Source organism: Pseudonaja textilis, chromosome 15 (assembly GCF_049901715.1).
Source record: "Pseudonaja textilis isolate UNSWEBS1 chromosome 15, rPseTex1.2, whole genome shotgun sequence".
Classification (NCBI taxonomy): domain Eukaryota; kingdom Metazoa; phylum Chordata; class Lepidosauria; order Squamata; family Elapidae; genus Pseudonaja; species Pseudonaja textilis.
This window is the reverse complement of record NC_142004.1, coordinates 10309979-10331539: the sequence shown is the minus strand read 5'-3', so window position 1 is coordinate 10331539 and position 21561 is coordinate 10309979. Positions and strand designations below refer to the sequence as shown.

The 21561-nt window shown below is 44.3% G+C and overlaps 1 protein-coding gene across 1 annotated transcript in view; it reads left to right on the top strand.

The window, feature by feature from the left end:
• LOC113446513 (transmembrane protein 132B) overlaps positions 1 to 21561 on the top strand; it is a 209520-nt gene that overhangs the window by 39965 nt on the left and 147994 nt on the right. The gene's annotated exons all lie outside the window — the stretch shown is intronic.

The window sequence follows — 21561 nt, the reverse complement described above, 5'->3', positions numbered from 1 at the left end:
TTTTTAATAATTGAGCTGTTGCATTTAAACCTCGTTGGCTTTACTTAGTCACTCCCTGCCTCCCCCTCCCTCCCCCTTCTCTTCCTCCTTCTCTCGTTTTCTTGGTACATTTCTTCCTTCGCAAAACACACATTCACCCTGCCGTTTTCCCCATCAGTTTGGTTCTGACACAGGCTTTGCTTTCTACATTTAATTGAATTGTTGTCATGGAAATTGGTAGCCTCCTCTTCAGAAACAGCATTTGGAGAAAAAAAGAAAGAAAGAAAGAAAAAAAACCACCCCAAACCACAGCTTGAGTTTTCTCTGCTGCTTCAATCATTTCTCCATCTCTCTGCTGAGCATTTTGAAAGAGACACATTTTAAACACTCATCCCTACAAAAAAAAATGAAAAAGAAAAAGAAAAGAATTAGACGAGTTAGTCAACAGATCTTTTACCGCTTCTTTGCTTCCTTCCCTCTCTTGCAACGACCCCGGACGGCCTTTCCAAAGGGGGAACCAAGCTGGAGGTCTTTACTACTGCAGTGATGATGAACCCATAATACACGTGTCAAAGCTGACACGCCAGCTTTTCACTGGCAGCTGTTCTCAAAAACATTTGGGGGCATTTTTCGAAAGCCGTGGAGGCCACGTGAGAATGGTATGCTCTCCAGACCCTCCAGAAACCGTCCAGTTTCAGGGGTCCTAAATGGGGAAGGGTAGAAAATAGTTTCTCTTTAGTTCGAGGAAAGGGGTGACAGGCCAAGCAGAGTCAAGCTAGGCTTGTGTTGTGGTTTGCCTGCAGCCTGTGCAGACGGCAGCGGAGTCGGACAGTGGGGGAAGAACGGGGACCAGTCTGGGAGCCTGGAGAGGACTTGAACGAGGGTCCTGCATCCAATGCAGAGATTGGGCCAGGGCCATCTGGGAATGGGGTGCTGACTCCAGAACCTCCGGTGTCTGGTAGCAGTGAGGCAGAGGAACAGGGGGAGCCTGTTCCCAGGGTGCATGTACACAGAGCTGCTAGAAGGCAAGAGCAGCTGAGACAAAAGGGGCAACTTGGGAGTAAGGCCGGGAGGTGATTGTCCCTCCCCAAAGGTATAAAGGACAGGCAAAGGTGAAGAACCCTTTGCAGGAAGCAAGGTCGTTCACTCTGTTCGGATTAAACCTTGAAGCTCTGTGTGGACTTTGTACTTCAGTTGGTTTTTTTCAGTTAATTTGGCACTTTAGTTGTTGGCAGCAACTGTAAGGAGAGAAAGGTGGGTGCTTATCTTGAGGGACTGTTTGGGACTCATTATGGGCTGGGAATGAACATAATTCCCAGCGTTGAAATAAAACGAGTTGTTTGGACTAAGCGTGTGCCTAATTATGGTCTCAGGAAGCCTTGGTCGGGACATCTTGTTCTAAACTTATGAGCCCAAAGGACGTAGAAAAGCTAAGGAAGGGAATATCTCAAGAAGGAGCCTGCTGTTATAAAAATGGGGATTTGTTTTTATTTTTTATTTTTTGAGGGTCAGCGGTCTGTCTGAAGGCCAGCCTTTGCTCTCCACCGCTCTCCTCTCTTTCTCCCTCAAAAGCCTCCAATGATCCGGGAAATATTTTGGCGGCCGAAGTTTGCCAAAACCATCATAATGGGCCGACTGTCAAAAGGCATCAAGAAAGGATGTAAACACTCGGCTTGCGCAGAGAGGCAGAGGAGGGGAGGAAGGCCCGTCTTGTGACACCGTGCAAAGGACAGATCTGAGAAAACAGCTTTTCCTTCTGTCGGAAGACACAGGCAGATGCCTAGCCGGGGCGGGGGAGGGTTGTCAAGTTTGTTGTGTGTGTGCGTGGGGAAATCAACCTTTTGAAGGATTTCAAATCCCTCCGGTTGGCTCCATGGAGTTGAAAGCTGGATGTGACCAGAGAAAGCTGAGTTCAGCTTCGGTTAGCAATGATGGAATGTGGGGTTTTGTGTTGTGTGTGTGTGTGTGTGTGTGTGTGTGTTTAGGGAAGAGGCAATGACCTGCATCCTTAAAGCTGTTGGTATGTTCAAAGACAACCTTCATGGAATTCAGGCTTTAAATTGATTTGAGGAGATCTGATTTTTTATCTCTCTCTCTCTCTATCTCAGAGATAGATTCTCTCTCTCTCTCTCTCTCCATGTAGCTATGGAAGGAACGGAGGAAAGGAGAAGAGGGTGTTTAGGGGTGTTTAATCATTGAACCCCGATTCCACTTAGGACCATTGCAACACCCCCACTTCAAAAATTCAGCCGCTTGGCAACCTCCGGTGTACAGGTAGTCCTCGACTTACTACCACAATGGAGCTCAACATTTCTGTTGTTAAGTGAGGCATTTGTTAAGTGAGCTTTGCCCCATTTTACGACCTTCCTCGGCACTGTTGTTAAGTGAATCACCACAGTTGTTAAGTTAGTAGCCCGGTTGTTAAGTGAACCTGGCTTCCCCCACTGACGAGGTGGCAAAAGGGGGTCACAAGACCTTTGGCACACTGCAATGGTCATAAGTATGAATCAGTTGCCAAACGTCTGAATTTTGATCCCATGATCCTGGGGATGCTGCAAAGATTGTAAGTGTGAAACACGGTTGTAAGTTGCTTTTTTCAGTGCCGTTGGTCACTGAATGAACTGTTGTAAGTCAAGGACTCCCTGTATTTACAATGATTGCAGCATCCTATAATTGCCATTTGTGACTTTCTCAGCCGGCTTGTGGGTTGTGGTTTGCTGGTAGTTAGTACAGATGGCAGCAGAATCAGACAGTGGGGAAGGAGGAGACCAGTCCAGGAGTCTGGAGAGAATTTGGATGAGGGTCCTGCATCCAATGCAGAGATGGGGCCAGGGCCATCTGGGAGTGGGGTGCTGACTCCGGAGCCTCCAGAATCTGGCAGCAGCGAGGCAGAGGACGCAGGGGAGCCTGTTCCCAGCATGCATATGTGCAGAGCTGCTAGAAGGCAAGAGCAGCTGAGACAAAAGGGGCAACTTGGGAGTAAGGCTTGGAGGTGATAGCCCCTCCCATAAGGAATAAAGGACAGGCAAAGGTGAAGAACCCTTTGCAGGAAGCAAGGTCATTCACTCTGTTTGGATTAATCCTTGAAGCTCTGTGTGGACTTTGTACTTCGGTTGGTTTTTTTCAGTTCATTTGGCACTTAGTTGTTGGCAGGAATTCAAAGGAGAGAAAGGTGGGTGCTTATCTCGAGGAACTGTTTGGGACTCATTACAGGCTGGGAATGAACATATTTCCCAGCGTTGAAATAAAACAAATTGTTTGGACTAAGCGTGTACTTAATTACAGTCTCAGAAGCCTTGGTCAGAACACTATGGAGGGAAGCGACTTAATGACCTCCCGATTCACTTAACAACTGCACTGTTTGGCTTAATGGCAAAAACGGTGGTTTCAAATCATGACAGCCGCCTCGCTTAGCAAGGGAAACATAGGTCCCAATTGTGGTTGTACGTCGAGGACTACTGGTACCGCACGACACACCAATCCGTAATTGTTGTACCGAGCATGTCAGCTGTCAGAAGCCACTTTCCCTGATTGACAGCCGGGCCGGAACCGATCCTAACTGGATGCATTTATGTCATTTCTGCATTTTTCAAAATCTTTCCCTTTAAAACCGCAGAGAGGTTCATTTGCTTGCAAGCTTAACGCCACCGGCAGATTTTTTCCCCCCAGGAACTTGCAAAGAGATGTTCTGAGGTTTCCCGGAGGGTAAGTCAGGCTTCGGGGACAGGAGCGAATAACATGATTAAAAAGAAAAAGAAAAGAAAAAGAAACAAGCAGCTGTTGCAAAATAGCTGGAGGGCGCACTTCAGAGAGTTTTTCAGGGTGTCTGATAGCAATCCGTAGACTTTTTGGGGTAATATGAACAAAATTGCTGAAATATAAATAGTAAGGAGGAAAAAAACAATTTGTTGGAATATATTCAGAATTATCTGACATTCTCCTCCTTGTCTAATGTAACCTGTAAACTCTTTGAGGCAGGGATAGTCTACCCATTTTTCCTCCCTCCCTCCCTCTCTCCTCCCTCTTTCTTTCTTTCTTTCTTTCTTTCTTTCTTTCTTTCTTTCTTTCTTTCTTTCTTTCTTTCTTTCTCTTTCTTTCTTTCTTTCTTTCTTTCTTTCTTTCTTTCTTTCTTTCTTTCTTTCTTTCTTTCTTTCTTTCTTTCTCCTGCCCTCTTTCTTTTTCTTTCTTTCTTTCTCTCTCTCCCTCCCTCCCTCTGCCTTCGTCCTTCCTTGCTCTCTTTCTCTCTCTCCATGCCTTTCTTTTTTCTTTCTTTTCTCTCTCCTTCCTTCCTTCCTCTTCTCTCCCCCTCTGTTTTCCTTCCTTCCTTCCTTCCTTCCTTCCTTCCTTCCTTCCTTCCTTCCTTCCTTCCTTCCTTCCTTCCTTCCTTTCTTTTTCCTTCTCCTTCTTTCCTCCCTCCCTCTCTTCCTCTTTCTTTCTTTCTTTCTTTCTTTCTTTCTTTCTTTCTTTCTTTCTTTCTTTCTTTCTCCTTCCCTCCCTCTTTCTTTTTCTTTCTTTCTCTCCCTCCCTCCCTCTGCCTTCCTTCCTTGTTTGCTCTCTCTCTCTCTCTACCTTTCATTTTTCTTTCTTTTCTCTCGCTCTCCTTCCTTCCTTCCTTCCTTCCTTCCTTCCTTCCTTCCTTCCTTCCTTCCTTCCTTCCTTCCTTCCTTCCTTCCTTCCTCCCTTTCTCTCTCTCCCTCTTTCTTTCTTTCTTTCTTTCTTTCTTTCTTTCTTTCTTTCTTTCTTTCTTTCTTTCTTTCTTCCTTCCTTCCTTCCTTCCTTCCTTCCTTCCTTCCTTCCTTCCTCCCTCCCTCCCTCCCTTCCTTTCTTCCTTTCTTTCTTTCCTCCTTCCTCCTTCCTTCCTTCTTCTTTCCTTCCTTTCTCCCTCGCTCCCTTCCTTCTTCCCTTCCTTTCTCCAGTCATTTCATGCATTAAATAAGCCAACATAGAGCTTGAGAACAACTATTGTTGAGTCAATGTAAGCAGTAAGCTTAAATGGACACCTTTTTAACACCCACACACATCTACTGCATGCTTGTTTTCCTTCAATTCTCTTGATTTTGTCTGTTGACTGAAGAAAAGAGAAAAAGAGTTTTTTAAAATTTATTTTGAAGCTGTTAAACCACTGGATGTAGGATCTACAAAGGGAGTGCGGTTTTCTACTCTCTTTGCCCAAATTTGGACCAAATGGACTTGATTCACATATTACATTAAACCACGATGCATTTTACTTTAGCATGCTATATAAAAACACCATGGCGATTTATGGTTTAGACATGTTGGATTAACTCAAACCAATCGTGGGTTATTCAGCGAAGTGTTCGCACATGCAAGAAACCAGCCTGAATCAGATTTGGCCTAAAACTCAACTAATTGGGCTATTTTTAAGGGGAAATGAGGGCTGCACAGAATGTATATATTTTTTTAAACCAGTTAAAAATAATGTTCAACCAAAGCCCAGCATATATATAACTCAAAATGCCCAAGTGAAAAGATCTGTTCTGATTAATTGTGGCTTTCATGCAGCTCGGGGAACATGATATTAGAATAAAATGAATAGAAATGTTCAGCGTATTACTGAACTCAGGAATTCCAACCCAATATTGCAAATTAAGCCCCCCAGGTCCGTTCTCCACCCATGCTTCTCCTTCCAGCACTGTCCACCCTCCTTCTGAGCACCTTCATTTACTTTGTTAGCGTTAGGCTGCATCCCAAGGAGATGTTGTCTGCAAAGAGAGAGAGAGGGGTGGGTGGGAGATGCTTCTCAGCTTGTCCCAGCCGATGCTCCAAGTCTCAATTTCCAACCTCAACTCAGTTGACAACGGTCAGAGCTGGCGTGGGGGGGAACAGGTGGGTCTTTTGCCTGAGTTCTGGGAGTATCTGCCCGTGGCCTTGTCCTTCAAACCGGCCGGGATGACAGCCAATCAAGCCCTGCCTCGTTCCTGGGGGTCATTCCCAAGGTCAAAGGGGCACCTCGGCAGCCTTGCTTTGGTGGTTTTGATTGACGAGCCGGCCGCCTCTGTTCAACTCAGCTTTCGGTGTTTAACCTCCTGTCTCCCGCAACTGTCACGGAATTGCTGGGATTGGAGAGAGAGAGAGAGAGAGAGAGAGAGAGATGTGAAGGCACAAAGAGAGAAGTTTCATTTGTCCTCCACTGCTGATAAATGTTTGCTCTTGGGCCTTTGGGTAAAATTCTCTAGAGATGGCAACGTGGAGGGGGGGATCAGTTTTCCTGGGTGCCATTTTTCCTCCTCTGCCTTCCCCACCCCCACCTTAAACCACCCCCTACCCCCAGATCTTGCTTTCTTTGCAGTCTATCTTGGAAAGAAACCGCTGCTGTAATATCCCAAGCAACTGCCAATCGGACAAGTTTGGGTGTGACTCCGAATTCTTTAGAATTTCCACAGCTCTTCTTCCTGGAGCTTAAGAGAACAACAGAGTGTGAAGGGACCTTGGAGGTCTTCTAGTCCACCCCACTGCCCAAGTGGGAGACCCTATACCAGTGATGGCTAACTGTTTGGGTGCGGAGGGCCCAAAGCGTGCACGTGCAGGCGCGCAACCACAAAATGCAATGCAAGTGCCTCCCAGGAACGCACCCCCCGCTCCCATGCTCCGTTTGGGCTTCCAGGTTGGTGCAGGCCTTCCACGCCCAAACAGGGCATGGGGGGACACCCCACCCCCAAATGCAATGCGAGTGTTCCCCACATACGCCCCGCCTTTCGTGCATGCTCTGCAGAGACCCCCAAAACCATCTGACCAGCGGGAGGTGCGCGTTCATGCATGGTGGTACTGGACTGGGGCGACAGCTGGCGTGCACGCAGAGAGGGCTCTGCATGCCACCTGTGGCACTCACACCACTCGACATCCCGGCCCTAATACCATTTCAGACGTGGCTGTCCAGCCTCCTCTTAAAAGCCTCCAGTGAGGAAACACCCACAGCTTCTGAACGGCAAACAGTTCCACTAGTTAATTGTCTTCTCTTTTGGGAATTTTTCTCCTTAGTTCTAGAAGTCACTTCTTGAGGAAAAAAGACTTCTAGGTTGCTTCTCTGCTTAGTTGCGTCTCAACCCATGAACAAGGTTGCTAACTCCCTCCCCCGCATAGAACCCAAACTCCCAGTCCTGATACGCATTTCTGCCTCTCTCCTCAGAATCAGAATAGAGCTGGAATGGACCCTGGAGGTCTTCTAGTCCAGCCCCCTGCTCAAGCAGGACATCCTATACGATTTCAGACAGGTGGCTGTCCAGTCTTTTCTTAAAAACCTCCAGTGATGAAGCTCCCACAACTTCTGAAGGCAAGGCATTCCTTCCACTGGTTAATTGTCCTCATGGTTTGGAAGTTTCTCCTTAATTCTAGTTGTTTCTCTCCTGGATTAGTTTCCATCCATTGTTTCTTGTCCTGCCCTTTTTTGGAAAACAAGCTGAGCCCCTCAAATACAGGCATACTGCTATCCTGTCACCCCTAGTCCTTCTTTTCTTTAGACTAGCCTGATGACTCTAGGCTCCAATCACCAGGAGACAGTGAGTTCTAGTTCCAGAGTTTCTAGTTTCAGAGTTTCTAGTTTCAGAGTTTCTAGTTTCTTAGGCATGAAAGCTGACCGGGTGACTTTGGGTGAATCACCAGGAGGAGATTAGGGTTAGGGTTGAAGACGTTCAAAAACAGGGAAGCCACATTATCGGTGAGAAGATGATTCGGTGAGAGAAGAATATTCACACCTGGTGCTCAGCCATGTCAGATGTTTGGTTCCTTTCCCTCTTAAATGGGATGGAATGTAAATTGAAATCTACTGTTCTCCTCTGGAGTCTTGAAAATGGCCAGACTGTTGGTTAGTTATCATTGCGATTCCTCCTTCCACCATCAATGGGTTTTCAGCACAATGGATGTTGTATGTTAGCCATGCATTGTATGAAAAGAAACATACCTCTTTGGCTGTTCCATGTCAACCCTGATCAAGCACAATGGGTTATTCATTTGGCACGGGCTTAACGCGTTGCATCAACCCAACCATTCTGGTTTAAAGCAAACCTAGTTTGTGACTTTACTGCCAATCTTAAATTCAACAAACTGCAGTTAAGCCAAAGCTTTGTGTGGGGTGACTCTCACTAAAGTCTTGAATTGAGGCCTCCTACACTAATTTTTCACTGCGTCATGTGTAAAAAAGAGATCCAGCTCTCAGTTTGTGGTTTTCTCTCAGTGTGCTATCAAAGTGCCAGCTGTAAATGTTAATGCAGCAAATTCTCTGAGCCAAATTCTTCATCACACAAGGATTTTTAAAAAAACAACATGCCCATTAGGTTTTATACTAGTTGTATATCCCAGGTACATTGTGATAAAAGCAATATGCTGTCTTCTTAATGTTTTTGGGAGATGATTCTCTGCCACAGCTTCTCATAAAATGTTGCCTTTGGCAGTGGCTCGGTTGCTCATGGGGAGGACTTGCAGTGTTGCCGTATTATCTGGAGGTCTCTTGTGCCCTGGCAATTCCCACAGTCTGAATGATCTCTGAGAGATTTTGAACAGGGATGGGATTCAGAGATGATATGCTACCGGTTCGGCCCGGTTCAGCTGAACTGGTAAAAAAAAAACCTACCGGTACAGCTGAACCGCTTCCTCCAATGATCAGCTGAGAGGATAAAAGAAGTAAGAAATGCATGGGTCATTCCTGGGTTTCTGTTTCACCATCCTCTCAGATGATTGGTGCGTGCACGCCTGCATGTTAGGGGCACGCATGCATGCGCACGCAATCACCCACCGAACCTGTAGCGACCAAGGTAAGAACCCACTACTGGTGGGATTCCACTGGTGTAACAATTGGTTTGGTGATTGCGCCCTTTGAGCGCGTTCACGCCAAATACCTGCTCCATGTGCGCGCTCCACATTTTAAACAGTTCTTATACTTACCTTCTCCAGCAGTGCCTGTGAAGAAAACAACGGAGGTGCGGTAAAGCATTCTGCCATGGGAATCAGCTATGCTTCTAAACAAAGGAAGTACAGGACAGGAAAGGGCGGGGCAGGCGGGCCCACATGGTCATCACAGCGGACTGGTTCAGAGACAGCTGATCTTCAGAGCAAGTGGTTCACCTGAACTGGTCCAAACCGGTAGAATCCCACCCCAGATTTTGAGCCAGAGCCATCTCTATCGGTCTTGGAGGCCAATTGCTGTAGACTAAGATGGGCATTCTATGTGAGGTGGAAAGAAAGAGAAGAGAATGACCATAAGCAAAGCCGGATGGGCTCAGTTACGCTGATGTTGAGTGCCCTGTTGGGAGACTTGAAGAACAGATTAGGGATGGATCATCATGGAGAACATCTGTGTACAATATGTGGTCGCTAAGAGTTGAAAACAACTTGGTGGCACATAACCAAGCGATCGACCAACCAACCAACCAGACTCTGAAATATCATGGTATCCTTTGGTTGCCTAGCATATTCCCATTTCTGTGAGAAAAATTGCTTGAAATGATGCCATCATATTCTTGTGAGTTTGTTGGAAGGATTCTGTTGGTTCTTGGTTCTGGAACAGAAAGGTCCTTTCTTTACTTTATCATTCAGTAGCTCTTGGCACGTTTTGAGTTTATCTGGTCTTCTGAAATACTTACAGACCTTCCTCCTCCTCCTCCTCCTCCTCCTCCTCCTCCTCCTCCTCCTCCTCCTCCTCCTCCTCCTCCTCCTCCTCCTCTTTTTCCCTCCTCCTTTTTCTCTCTCTCTGTCCACACACATACATATACAATAGTAACCAGCCTGCTCCAAAAAACGTAAGGTGGGAAGGCACCCTGTCTGTCAGAAATTAATGAGGTGAGAGTCTTAGTATAAAGCAAAGCCTTGAGTAAAATTCCATGGCTTCATGGACTGTTAATTCTTTATTAGGTTTTCCTAAGATGGAGAAAAGGGCATTTTATCTTTTTTAAGGTTTGCATTAACATGCCATTGGATTTTATAGGGACATTGATCTTCATTTGGCTAATCTGCAAAGCATAATAGGGATGTGGATCCTTCGCAGTGGCAGTGACAACTCGATAATGCTTTGGGTGAAGCAGCAGGGGTGGATTAGCCAGTTAATGTTTGTAGCAAGGGGTGGGGGCACCTCATAGTCAATGGTCAACGTGGAAGACCATGGTGGAGAAAGAACTGGGAGTGCTGAAGACAAGGTGTAAGTACAGGCAGTCCTCAACGGAAGCCCCAAACTTCTGTTGGCAAGTAAGTTCATTTCGCTCCATTTTACTTTCTTGCCACAATTGTTAAGGGAATTGTTGCCATTATTAAGTTGGTAACACAGTTGATAAGTGAATCTGGCTTCCCCATGGATGATGCTCACGTTTCATTTATTTATTTAGTTTAGTTTGTCAAGCATGCATGAGAAAACAAGCCTGAACATAACATATAAACATTTAAGTATAAACAGGTGTAAGTATATACATAATAAATGAGTACAAATAAATAGGAACAGTAGGACAGGGACGGTAGGAACGCTGATGCGCTTATGCACGCCCCTTTATAGACCCCTTAGGAATGGAATGAGGTCCACGGTAGGCAGTTTACAGGTTAAAGTTTAGGTGGGGTTGAGGATGTAACAACGGAGTCAGGTAGTGAGTTCCAGGCGTTGACCACTCTGCTGCTGAAGTTGTCGTATTTTCTGCAATCGAGTTTGGAGCAGTTTACCTTGAGTTTGTATCTATTGTTTGCCCGTGTAGTATTGTGGTTGAAGCTGAAGCAGTCATTGACAGGTAGGATGTTGACGACCCCTTGCAACCCTCATAAATATGAACCAGTTGCCAAAGCCTCTGAATTTGGATCATGTGACCACGGGGATTCTGCAACGGTCATAAATGTGAAACATGTAAGCCCCTTTTTACAGTGATGTTATAACTACGAACAGTCACTGAATGAACTGTTGTAAATTGAGGACTATTTGTAATTCCTCAGGATCTTTAAGACAGAGGAGGGCAATTTGGGTTTTAAAAAGAGAAGTAATATGGCACCCACTGTATCCTTTTAACTTGATGATGGATAAACGTCGGTAAATCAGGTCAAATTTATGTAGCAAAGGTACCCAAGAGAACTGTATCAACAAAACTTTATTATATTGATTTTGTCAACCCTGAAGTGAACCTGGCTGAGGCCATCTTGGGGGCTTCAGGTTTGCCATTCAACAGAGGGAGGGAAGAAATAGCTAGATGGGGTTTGGTAGCCAAAACAATAAAGTTTTCCTGTGGGAACCAAGGACATTCTCACAGGGGGCTGGCTGGAGGAGTGAAGTAACCAAGCAACCAGCCAGCACCTGGATTGGACAGGGTGACCAGTGACTTGGTGGAAAGGGGAAATGTTTACTTTTTAAATAGGTGAAAGTCGCGGGAACTTTCAGAGTCAGCTTTTACCAGTTGTGCCAATGTGATATATCCAATAAAATTGTTCTTTGAGGAATTCCCGGCCTCAGAATTCTGATTTCTGTAGTGCATTTACTTTGAACGCTACATATTTCTGTATTAGCCTGTGTTTTGGGTTCTCACAGTGGTCTGATCCATAAATTGATCCAATTGGGTGGATTAGAACCGCTGAGTTCCTCGTCCACCTGCTTTTGGGTGCAGGATCTACTAGAACATGATTCTATGAAGACACTAGTTTGATTTTTCTCTCTCTGTTGCGGAAAGATCTTTTTTTGTTTTCTTACCACGGAAACTTTTGTGGACCAATTCCACCAGTAGAAATGAAATGGGGAGTGGGGTGGGGGCTATCTCCTTGAATTGTAAGCCATCGTTAACCTGTGCTCGAAGACAGTCAACTCCTATCTGTTGGCCCAGCGGCCTATATTGTTGTGTTGCTGTCCCTGGTGCTGAAAGGCCTCTGTCCTTGGTGCTCTTATCATTCCTGAAATTCCAGTTTATCTTGTCAAATGCCTGGCGCTTTTGAGAACTTCTGATGGATATCCTAGAGTTGGCATGTTGTAACTAGTGATTTGTAGTTTTATCAGAGGCTGACTATTTTTGGGGTGGTGGTGGTGGGAAGGCACTGGCACGTCATGCTTTCAACCTTAGCGCTTAGATCAGTATCTATTAACTGAAGACCGATTCTGATAAAAGGACTTTCTTGGTTGGCATTGTTATCTCTGTGATAGAGAGAGAGAACTCGGCTTGCATCCGTGCTGTCAGTCTTATTGCCTAGTTGACATCTGTGTTGAGGAATACAAAACACCTCAGAACTTGGTCAACTATTGTGCATTTTTAGTTGGAATCCTCCCATTTCCTCTTTGTGTGCTTGTGTGTGTGTGTGAGAGAGAGTTTTTCCCCCCTGTGAAAGAAGCTCATTCAGGAAGGAATATGACCAAAAAAGCTTTCAAATTAATCTCTCCAAGTGAGTAGGCATTATCATTATTTTAAAACTTTCATAGTAATCTCATACGGTTGCATTATTTATCGGCAGCTTCAATATAAATTATAATGTTGAGGCAGTGCCTTGTCCTATTGTGTCTTCACTGTCATCTTATATCTTGTGAGGGATACGAGATGTTGTTGTATGTGGAATAAATGGTAGATTTTATTCTTCTATTCATTTTCTGTAGGTATTTATATGCCACCCACTCTCTAAGTGGCCCAGAGAGGCCTGTAGAAATATATTTAAAGCAACACACTGGGAAAAAACACACAATTCATTTAAAATAATCTGAATATTAAAACAGATAAAACACCAATCAGGATAAGCAAGTAAATTTTCAAGTCTTCCCCTAAATACACTCTCTCTCCCTCTCCCTCTCTCGCCCTCCCCCCTCTATCCCTATGACTGATTGTTCCACAACATAGATCCTATCATTGACGATGTAGGATACTATCACAAAGGAAATAGAATTAACCTCCGATCCTGCTGTTTAATGCATTAGCCACCGAGGATATGTGAATAAGCCCTTGGCCCTTACTCTGTGAATGTCAGAGGTGAAGGATTAATTAAGAAGATTTATTGCTCGGGCCTATGCACAGAAATCTGGCCAACCAAGGGTCAGCATTAAATTGGTGCTACATAAGAGTCAACGGAATTCGGGAGGGGTTGGGTGTAGACCACTTGTGGGAATGTAATGACTCCCAGCTGATTTCTCTCTTGACCCCACCCCAGGCTCTGCCTGTCTTTCCCTTACAGCAGGGGTCTTCCAATTGACGGCTTTAAGACTTGTGGACTTCAACTCCCAGAATTCCTCCTCCAGTCATATTAGCTCAGGAATTCTGGGACTTGAAGTCCACGAGTCTTAAATTTGCCAAGTTGGAAGACCCTTGCCTTACAGCAGGGGTGTCAAATTTGATTTCATTGAGGGTTGCATCAGGGTTGTGTTTAACCTTGGGGCGGGGGACGACATGATGGGCGTGGCCAGGGTGGGCATGGCCAGCGCATTGTCATTTGTGTTGGGGATGCCTGTGGTGACCTGAGCACTCTGCCAGTGAAAACGGGCTCCTGAGCTCCGTTTCTGGCTGCAATGGCCTCCTGCAACCCTCTGCCAGCCATAATGAAGCTCGGAAGGGCCACATATGACCCTCCCAAGCTCCATTTTCCCTGGCAGAGCCACCGTGTGTCAATCCTTCGCCATTTCCAGGACAGCCCCTGGCCAGATCTAAGTACCCTGTGGGCCGGATTCGGCCCCCGGGCCTTGAGTTTGACACCCCTGCCCTACAGTGAGCGAACTAACACAAGTTAGTTAATTCTTAATTCTGTTAGCAGGATGGGCCGTGTAGCTTAAATCCTGTCATCATTCCATTAACTCAGCCTTTGAATTCATAGCAACTTCAGGCTCTGCTAAATGTCATTAACGGTGATCAATTGTGAACAACCATTTCCTGCCTGCTGCTATGCAAGTTCAAAACACTGACTTAGCAGGAAGAAATCCTCTGTTTTCCCCCCCTTTACAACAAAAGCTCAAAATTGGCTTGCCAGACCAGTCTGTTCAATTCATCCCCGTCTCTTTGTTCATTCAGACCCTGATTTCCTGTCTTGTGCAGCCCCGAGCTATAATTCTTTCTTCCCTCTGCCTTGGTATCCTTTTTTTTTTTTAACGATCCGCCATTAAACAGCATTATTTTTTTTTAATATCTGGGTAGTTTGGTTCTTTCGTCCTTATCTATCTTCCTCGGATCACTTGCCGGTTTTTGTTTCTGTTTGGTTTTTTTTTCTTTCTTTTTATTGATCCTTGCAACTTCCTCTTGAAATAGATAGGATTAGATCCTTGGGTTTTATCATGCAAAATCCAGCTATCTCACCACCCAGCTAAATGCATTACTCTCCACCAGGAAAAAAAAATATATATATATATATATATGAAATAATATCCCTTAGAAAGCATTTCTTGATTATTTGAAGATTCATTTTAAAAGGACTGAAAAGAGTTTGCACTGCTCTTTGAGTTACAGATTCTGTTTCGATGATCAGCTCTAGAAAAATGCCAAAATGCATTGGTGTTAGGCAAGAGCAAGCAGATCCACGGGCCAGATCTAAGCATCTTGAGTTTGATAACCCTGCTCTAGAGGATCCCTGTCTCGGTGTTGAAATTGTGGGAAGGAAAAGGGTAGGAGGTCCCCCAGAGGTGTCAAGTGGTATTAGCTCATTGCTTTACACTGTTAATGTACAGAAGCTGCTTGGCGGTTCAGTCCCAGTTTGGCTACTGACTGAATTCTCCCTGCATGCTGGCTGAGGAATTCTGGGAGTTGAAATCCACAAGTCTTAAAATTGCCAGGTTTAGAGACCTCTGCTCTAGAGTAGAGCAGATACTTGAGCCACAGTGGCGCAGTGGTTAGAGTGTGGTACTGCAGCTGACTTCTGCTGACTGCCGGCTGCCTGCAATTTGACAGTTTGAATATCACCAGGCTCAAGGTTGACTCAGCCTTCCATCCTTCTGAGGTGGGTAAAATGAGGACCCCGATTGTTGGGGGGAAGACTCTGCAAACTGCTTCGAGAGGGCTGGAAAGCACCGTGAAGCGGTATATAAGTGAATCGATATATAAGTGCTATTACTATTGCTATTCCCTTTCTCTCTCTCTCTCCTTCCTTCCTTCCTTCCTTCCTTCCTTCCTTCCTTCCTTCCTTCCTTCCTTCCTTCCTTCCTTCCTTCCTTCCTTCCTTCCTTCCTTCCTTCCTCCCTTGTGGTTAGAATGCAGCATTGCAGGTTAACTCTGCCCACCACCAGCAGTTTGATCCTGACCGACTGGCTCAAGATTGACTCAGCCTTCCATCCTTCCGAAGTGAGGACCGAGATTGTTGAGGGCAAAAGGCTGACTCTGTAAACTGCTTAGAGGGGGCTGTAAATGCATTGTAAAGCAGTATATAAGTCTAAGTGCTATTGCTACTTGGCCCAGAAAGTCCCCTTAAGAAGGAGAGGTTGAGGGTGAAGCTTCAGGATGAAAGTCTTTTGTGGTCGCCCACCGCCTTGGCTTGAGAAAAGAACATTTTTGCTCCCTGCATTTGCACCCAAAATGTCCTTCCCTGCATTAAACAAAGTCGCTCCATCTTTCTCTAATGGGAGCTTCTTTTTGACAGCTTTGGCACGGGCTTGACGGATGGCCCTTCATCTTCATCATTCAGCACTGCCATTGTTAGCATAACAGGTGACTTAATGAACATTTCATCATGCTTCCCCAACGCTCTGTCCATATCTAATTTTCCACTACTTTTTTTCCCGCAGAAATTCATGCAGCCGCGCTCCAAACTGGAATCAGAAAGGAGGAGGGTTGTCTCTCTTGGGATGATGAATAGCATCCTTAAAAAGTTTCCTAGGGCTTCATAAAATGCTGCTATATTCAGAGATCGCATTTAGTTGCAGGCAAATTCCGGGACAAACCTCAAGCTGTCACGGGGGGTTTATGGCTCACTGTATAAATGACAAAAATTGTACATCATTTACTTGACTCATGGTATAGTGGGATTTGCTAGCATCATCCCTCATTTTCCAGAGGTAGGCTGAGTTGTTTGCATGGAACAGAAAAGTAGAAGAAGGGCCTTTTAGTGATGACTGCAAAACCAGAACATGAACTACCTGAATAATAAGAAAAAATGAATAATAATAATAATAATAATAATAATAATAATAATAATAATAATAATAATAATAAAAAGAAAAAGGGTTGGTTCATTGACATTGCAATACCTGGTGATGCATGAATTGTAGATACACCTCAAGAAAAAATCACAAAGTATCGGGACTTACAAATTGAAGTTGAGCGACTTTGGAAAAAGAAACTGTGTGTTATCCCAATTGTAATTGGAGCCCTTGGAGCAATACCTAAAGGGCTGCCTCGCAATTTGGAAATTCTGAATTTATCAGATTTGAATACTCTGATTCTACAAAAAAAACCACTGTATTTGGAACAGCTTATATCCTCCGACGCTATCTGAACAGTTCCTAGGTTCTTGGTTAGGACTCGAGTTGTTGAGCTATCAGCCAGCCCCAAAGGCTGCGAACCTCACCAAAGGTTAAACAATAACAATAACAATAACAACAACAAAAACAACAATATATTGGGGACTGTTAATATTTACATTTTTGTATCCCACCTTTATTATTTTTACAAATAATTCAAGGTGGCAAACATCTTCAACAATACCTTCCTCTTCCTGTTTTCCCAACAACAACACACCTGTGAGGTAGGTTGGGCTGAGAGAGAGATAGACTGGCCCAAAGTCACCCAGCCAGCTTTCTGCCCTAAGGTGGAAGTAAAACTCACTGTTTCCTGGTGATTGACCCAAACTCACCCAGCTGGCTTTTATTTGTAAGGTGGAACTAGAATTCATTGTCTCCTGGTGATCAAACCAAAGCGGAACTAGAACTCATAATCTCCTGGTGATGGGTCCAAAGCTCCCCAGCTGGCTTTCAGGCCTAAGGTGAGACTAGAACTCATTTTCTCCTGCTTTTTAGCCTGGTGCCTTAACCATTAGGTCAAACTGGGAGGGGGGGGAGGAGTGGGAGGGAGGGAGCGAGAGATAGAGAGGAGAGAGGGAGAGATAGAGAGGAGAGAGAAGAGAGAGGGAAGAGAGAGAGATTGGCAAAGGAAATCAGGATTAGAACTATTTCTTCTTTCTCTAGCCACTGCTGCCAGGTATTTGGCTGATGCCCCAATCAAGGCATCAAGAGTTGTCAAGGTGAAAATTTTAATTTTTTTCCCTCCCTAATTCACCGGCATTTCCCATGTAGTGTGGGACTGCCTCAAGGAACTCATTAACATAACAATTACCAGGATGGAGCCAATTGCTAAATGAGATGGTGACAATGGTGACATTTTCTCTTTAGGTGGATTTAGGAAGAGATTTGTTTATACGCTGAATGGGTATTTAGGAAGCTTAGCTGGGTTTTGCTGACCCAGCAGAAAGTGTGACAGCTCTGTTAAGCCATTGGTAGTGTGTGTGTTTGTCTCTTTCTCTCTTTCTGTGTGCTTCCAAGTGCAATCCATCTGCAGATAGATTTCTGTCCCTCAGTAGCTTAAGAACAGCCATGACTTGGGAAAAAAAGAAATTATTTTATCCTCCCAAATTCATCGCTGAACAAGAAAACTTGTGAGTGGAGACAATGAGGAGCAGGCTTCTGCAACGGATTTACAGGCATTGTTGAAACCCAAAGTTGGAAGTGTTCTTGTTGAGCCATCACACCCAGAGTGTGCCTAGCTGTAAGCTTTGTTCTAGGGATGGAATCACCCCATAACAGATTAAGAGTTTCATCCGATGTTTTAGTGAACCTTTTTTCCTGGCTAATAGAATCCAGTTATTTAGTCGTTCACAAGTATTTACGTGCTTGTTGGAGTTCTTGTTTTCATCATGTTCCAATATTTCAGGGGCTGCCACAGAGAGAAGGGGGTCAAGCTATTTTCCAAAGCACCTGAAGGCCAGACAAGGAATAATGGATGGAAACAGATCAAGGAGAGATTCAACCTGGCAATAAGGAGGAATTTTCTAACATTGAGAACAATCAATTGATAGAACAGAAGTTGCCTTCAGAAGTTGTGGGAGCTCCATCACTGGAGGCTTTCAAGAAGAGACTAGACTGCCATCTGTCAGAAATAGTGTAGGGTCTCCTGCTTGGGCAGGGGGTTGGACTAGATGACCTACAAGGTCCTTTCCAACTCTGTTAATCTGAATATCCTTCTTTGTTCCTTTCCCTTGTTTCATTCCTTGTTTAAAGTTTTCCCCAGGAAGCAGTTTGGCTTGAGTTGATGAAATCTGCTTGGGTTTGAGATTCAACAGTTCAGAGTGTCGCGTCTTACCAACATCCTCTATAAATAGCAATGAATTGTTAATATGATTTCTATGCCTGAATTTGCGATGTGCTATTTTCCCCCCATTCCAAAATACAGAGAACTCTTAGTTGCTGGATGTCGGCTTAAGGGACTTGGTATACAAAGGACAAGTCTTCCATTGGAAAATTGCCATCATTTAACCGACGAAGTCTGTCTGGATGCTTTATGCTATTCATATCAATCGATGTCATTCGTGCCCCTTTATGGCATGTCAAGACATTGGGCCCCAAATGTCACCGTCTGCATTCTTGGAGTAATTAAACCCTGGTAGCAGCAATGCGAAGTGTGTCATTATGTATTATGTCATGGTGACAGGGATGTTAATTGATGCGGGTTTAATAGACATTTAGGAACAGAGATGCCATCTCACTAAATGGCTCATTCAAATGAGGGTTTATTGGAGAAGAGAATCCTGGGGTTGGGTCTCCCCCTAGTGTTGGAGACATTGAGGCCCCTAACCACAACAACGACCAAGGTTATTGTTGTCAGGATAACATCAAAAAGGAATTCCCAGGGCTGGGGAATGATGGTCCCTTTATGACGTGTGATCTCCAACTCCCAGAATTCCTGAGCCAGTTATGGCTCAGGAATTCTGGGAATTGAAGTCCACAAGTCATAAAGGGGTCATCGTTCCCTACCTCTGCTCTAGAGTCAAGGGTCTTCAGATTTGGCAAGTTTAAGACTTGTGGACTTCAACTCCCAGAATTCCTCCTCTAGTCATGTTAGCTCAGGAATTCTGGGAGTTGAAGTCCACAGGTCTTAAAGCTGTCAAGTTTGAAGACCCTTGCTCTAGAGGAAAGAAATAATATAAAGATGGACAATACAATAAAAAGACAAAGCTGTGATGAGCAGACCTAGGAGCTACTACTAATTTTAATGTAAAATAATATATATATATTAAGTCATTCTTTCCCAGAGAGGTACTGTCTCTGTCAGCTGTTCATGAGCTCTATAAAATCTGAGGATGACTATTCGGGTTTTCTAAAGTTTTGTCTGGCAAACTTCATTTAATGATTTGAACCAATGTGAGAAACCAGTCAATATCTAAATCAAATCTTTGGATTGCATCTCTGAGATGGGTCGCATCTTTTCAGACGTTGGAAATTATTTTTTTAAAAAAAAAAACTCACCAGAAGTGCTTGAATGGATGCGAAGAAACTTAATTTAAGCTTTAGTGTTCTGTTCCGTTGGGAAGTAAGTTTGATTTTAGAAACTCAGTGGAGACACTGTCAAAATCCATAGGAATACTGCTTGAAAAGCCTATGTATTCTTGGACCTTTGGAGAATTCCTTCTGTTTGCCACCCCAAAATTAGAACCAACTTGTGAGCTTGGGAAAGAAAAGGGAACCTCTCTTTTAACACAAACAATTAGCAACTTGGAGATCCTGTTACAAAGGCTTGTCAGGCACACTGTTTATCTTGCTAACGTTCTAGGAAAAAGAGATTCAAGAACTTCAGAAAGGCTATATATCTCAGTGAGATATATAACTCAATAACTCATTAAAGACAGTCCATGGGACTATCACTTCCTTGGTTTTGCTCTGCAGTTGAGAGACCTTACGACCTGTAACAAAAGGACTTTGTTCCAAAGAGTCTACGAATTGCATTGAAAAATAAATTTCTTTTCTCCTCACCATCCTGGACATCCTCATTAGTTCATTCCAGAGGACTTTTTAGACATCAGAAAGTGTTTCATTAAGAAGTGCAGAAAGAGGAATACTGAGGATGGGATGGGATGAGTAGACAGGAGCAATATCTAGAAAGGAGAAGTAGCTTTGAGGTGGGTGACTGAAAATAAACAGGCCAATTAATCCTCAAAAATAATCGTATTAATAGTAAGACCGTCAAAAATCCATACCTGCCTATCACAGGTCCTTGGAAAGGACTCAATGGGTAGACAAAAAGGCCAAATCCAGTTCTGAACAACTGGCAGACTGTGCAATGCACAATAATAATAGCATTAAAAAAAAGAATGAAGTTGGAGCTCAGTCAAAATGATATTGGAGTGAGTGTGAAAATAGTGCAATTGTAGTTTGCATACAATGGAAAGGCAGCCATTTTGGAAAAGTTGACTTTTTTCTCCACCCTGTTTGGCCTTCAACTTCTAAATCTCTCTTTCTTATATTAGCTGCCACCAGCACCTGTGGGTTTTTTCCTTCTTATTTTGGGAAGTTAAGAAGTCTTAGATCTCTATTTTTCCATCCAATGTTAGTTTCCCTGGGAAAAGTGTCTTGGGGTTAGAGATTCGCCCAAATTAACTGGTATCCTGACTGATTTGAGAAGCTGACAATTGTCATAGTGACTGATAGGCTGTCCATGATGGATGGATATTTGTTAAAGGTACTTTTACATACCTGTTTTTTGTTGAGGGGGGACGCAGGCTCTTTGGATGGTGGTGCAAGACATTTTGAAGGTCTAATTTAATGAAAAGAAGGATTAGGACTGGCATGATACCTGTTGTGGTTTGCCGGCAGCAGGTACGGATGGCAGTGAGGACTTGGATGAGGGCCCTGCGTGTGATGCAGGGATGGGGCCAGGACTATTGGAGAGTGGGGTGCTGCCTTCAGAGGTTGTGGAGTCTGGCAGCAGTGACAAAGAGGACCCTGGGGAGCCTGTGCTCAGTGCGTATGTGTGCAAGGATGCTTGAAGAAAAGAGCAGCTGAAGCAGCACAGGTGACTCGGGTGTAAGGCTGGAAGGTGTTGCCTTCTCCCATAAGGGATAAAAGCCAGCCTTCAGGGTTGGCTTCTTTGCAGGAAGTAAAGAAGTTCTTTTTGCTCAGAGTCCTCATTGAAGCCCGGGTTACTCCGGTTTGTTTTTTGAAACTTCTGGCTTTGGATATTTATCTGCAATTAATCTTTCATTCTTGGCAGCCTTTTGCAACCTTGAAAGGGCTTGCTCTTATCTGGGAACAATTAGTTTTGAATGACTCTTGGCTGTAAATGCATGGAATTCATAGCGCCGCATTAAAAAGGTTTGCTTTTATGCATACTTTGTGTTTGTTTGATTTGAACAAGTCTTGGGTCAGAACAATACCAGTGTTACAATGTCTAGGGGGCTGCCCCAAAGAAGAGAGGGTTGACTTATTTTTGAAAGCACCAGGGCAAGAAGCAATGGATGGAAACTAATCAAGGGGAGAAGCAACCTGGAAATAAGGAAAAAATTCCTAACAGTGAGAACAATTAATCAGTGGAACGACATGCCTCCAGAAGTCGTGGTTGCTCCAACACTTGTTTGGCCAACCATTTGTCTGAAATGGTAAAGGGTCTCCTGCTTGAGCAAGGGTTGGCCTAGAAGACCTCCAAGTTCCCTTCCAGAATAACATCCAGCTTC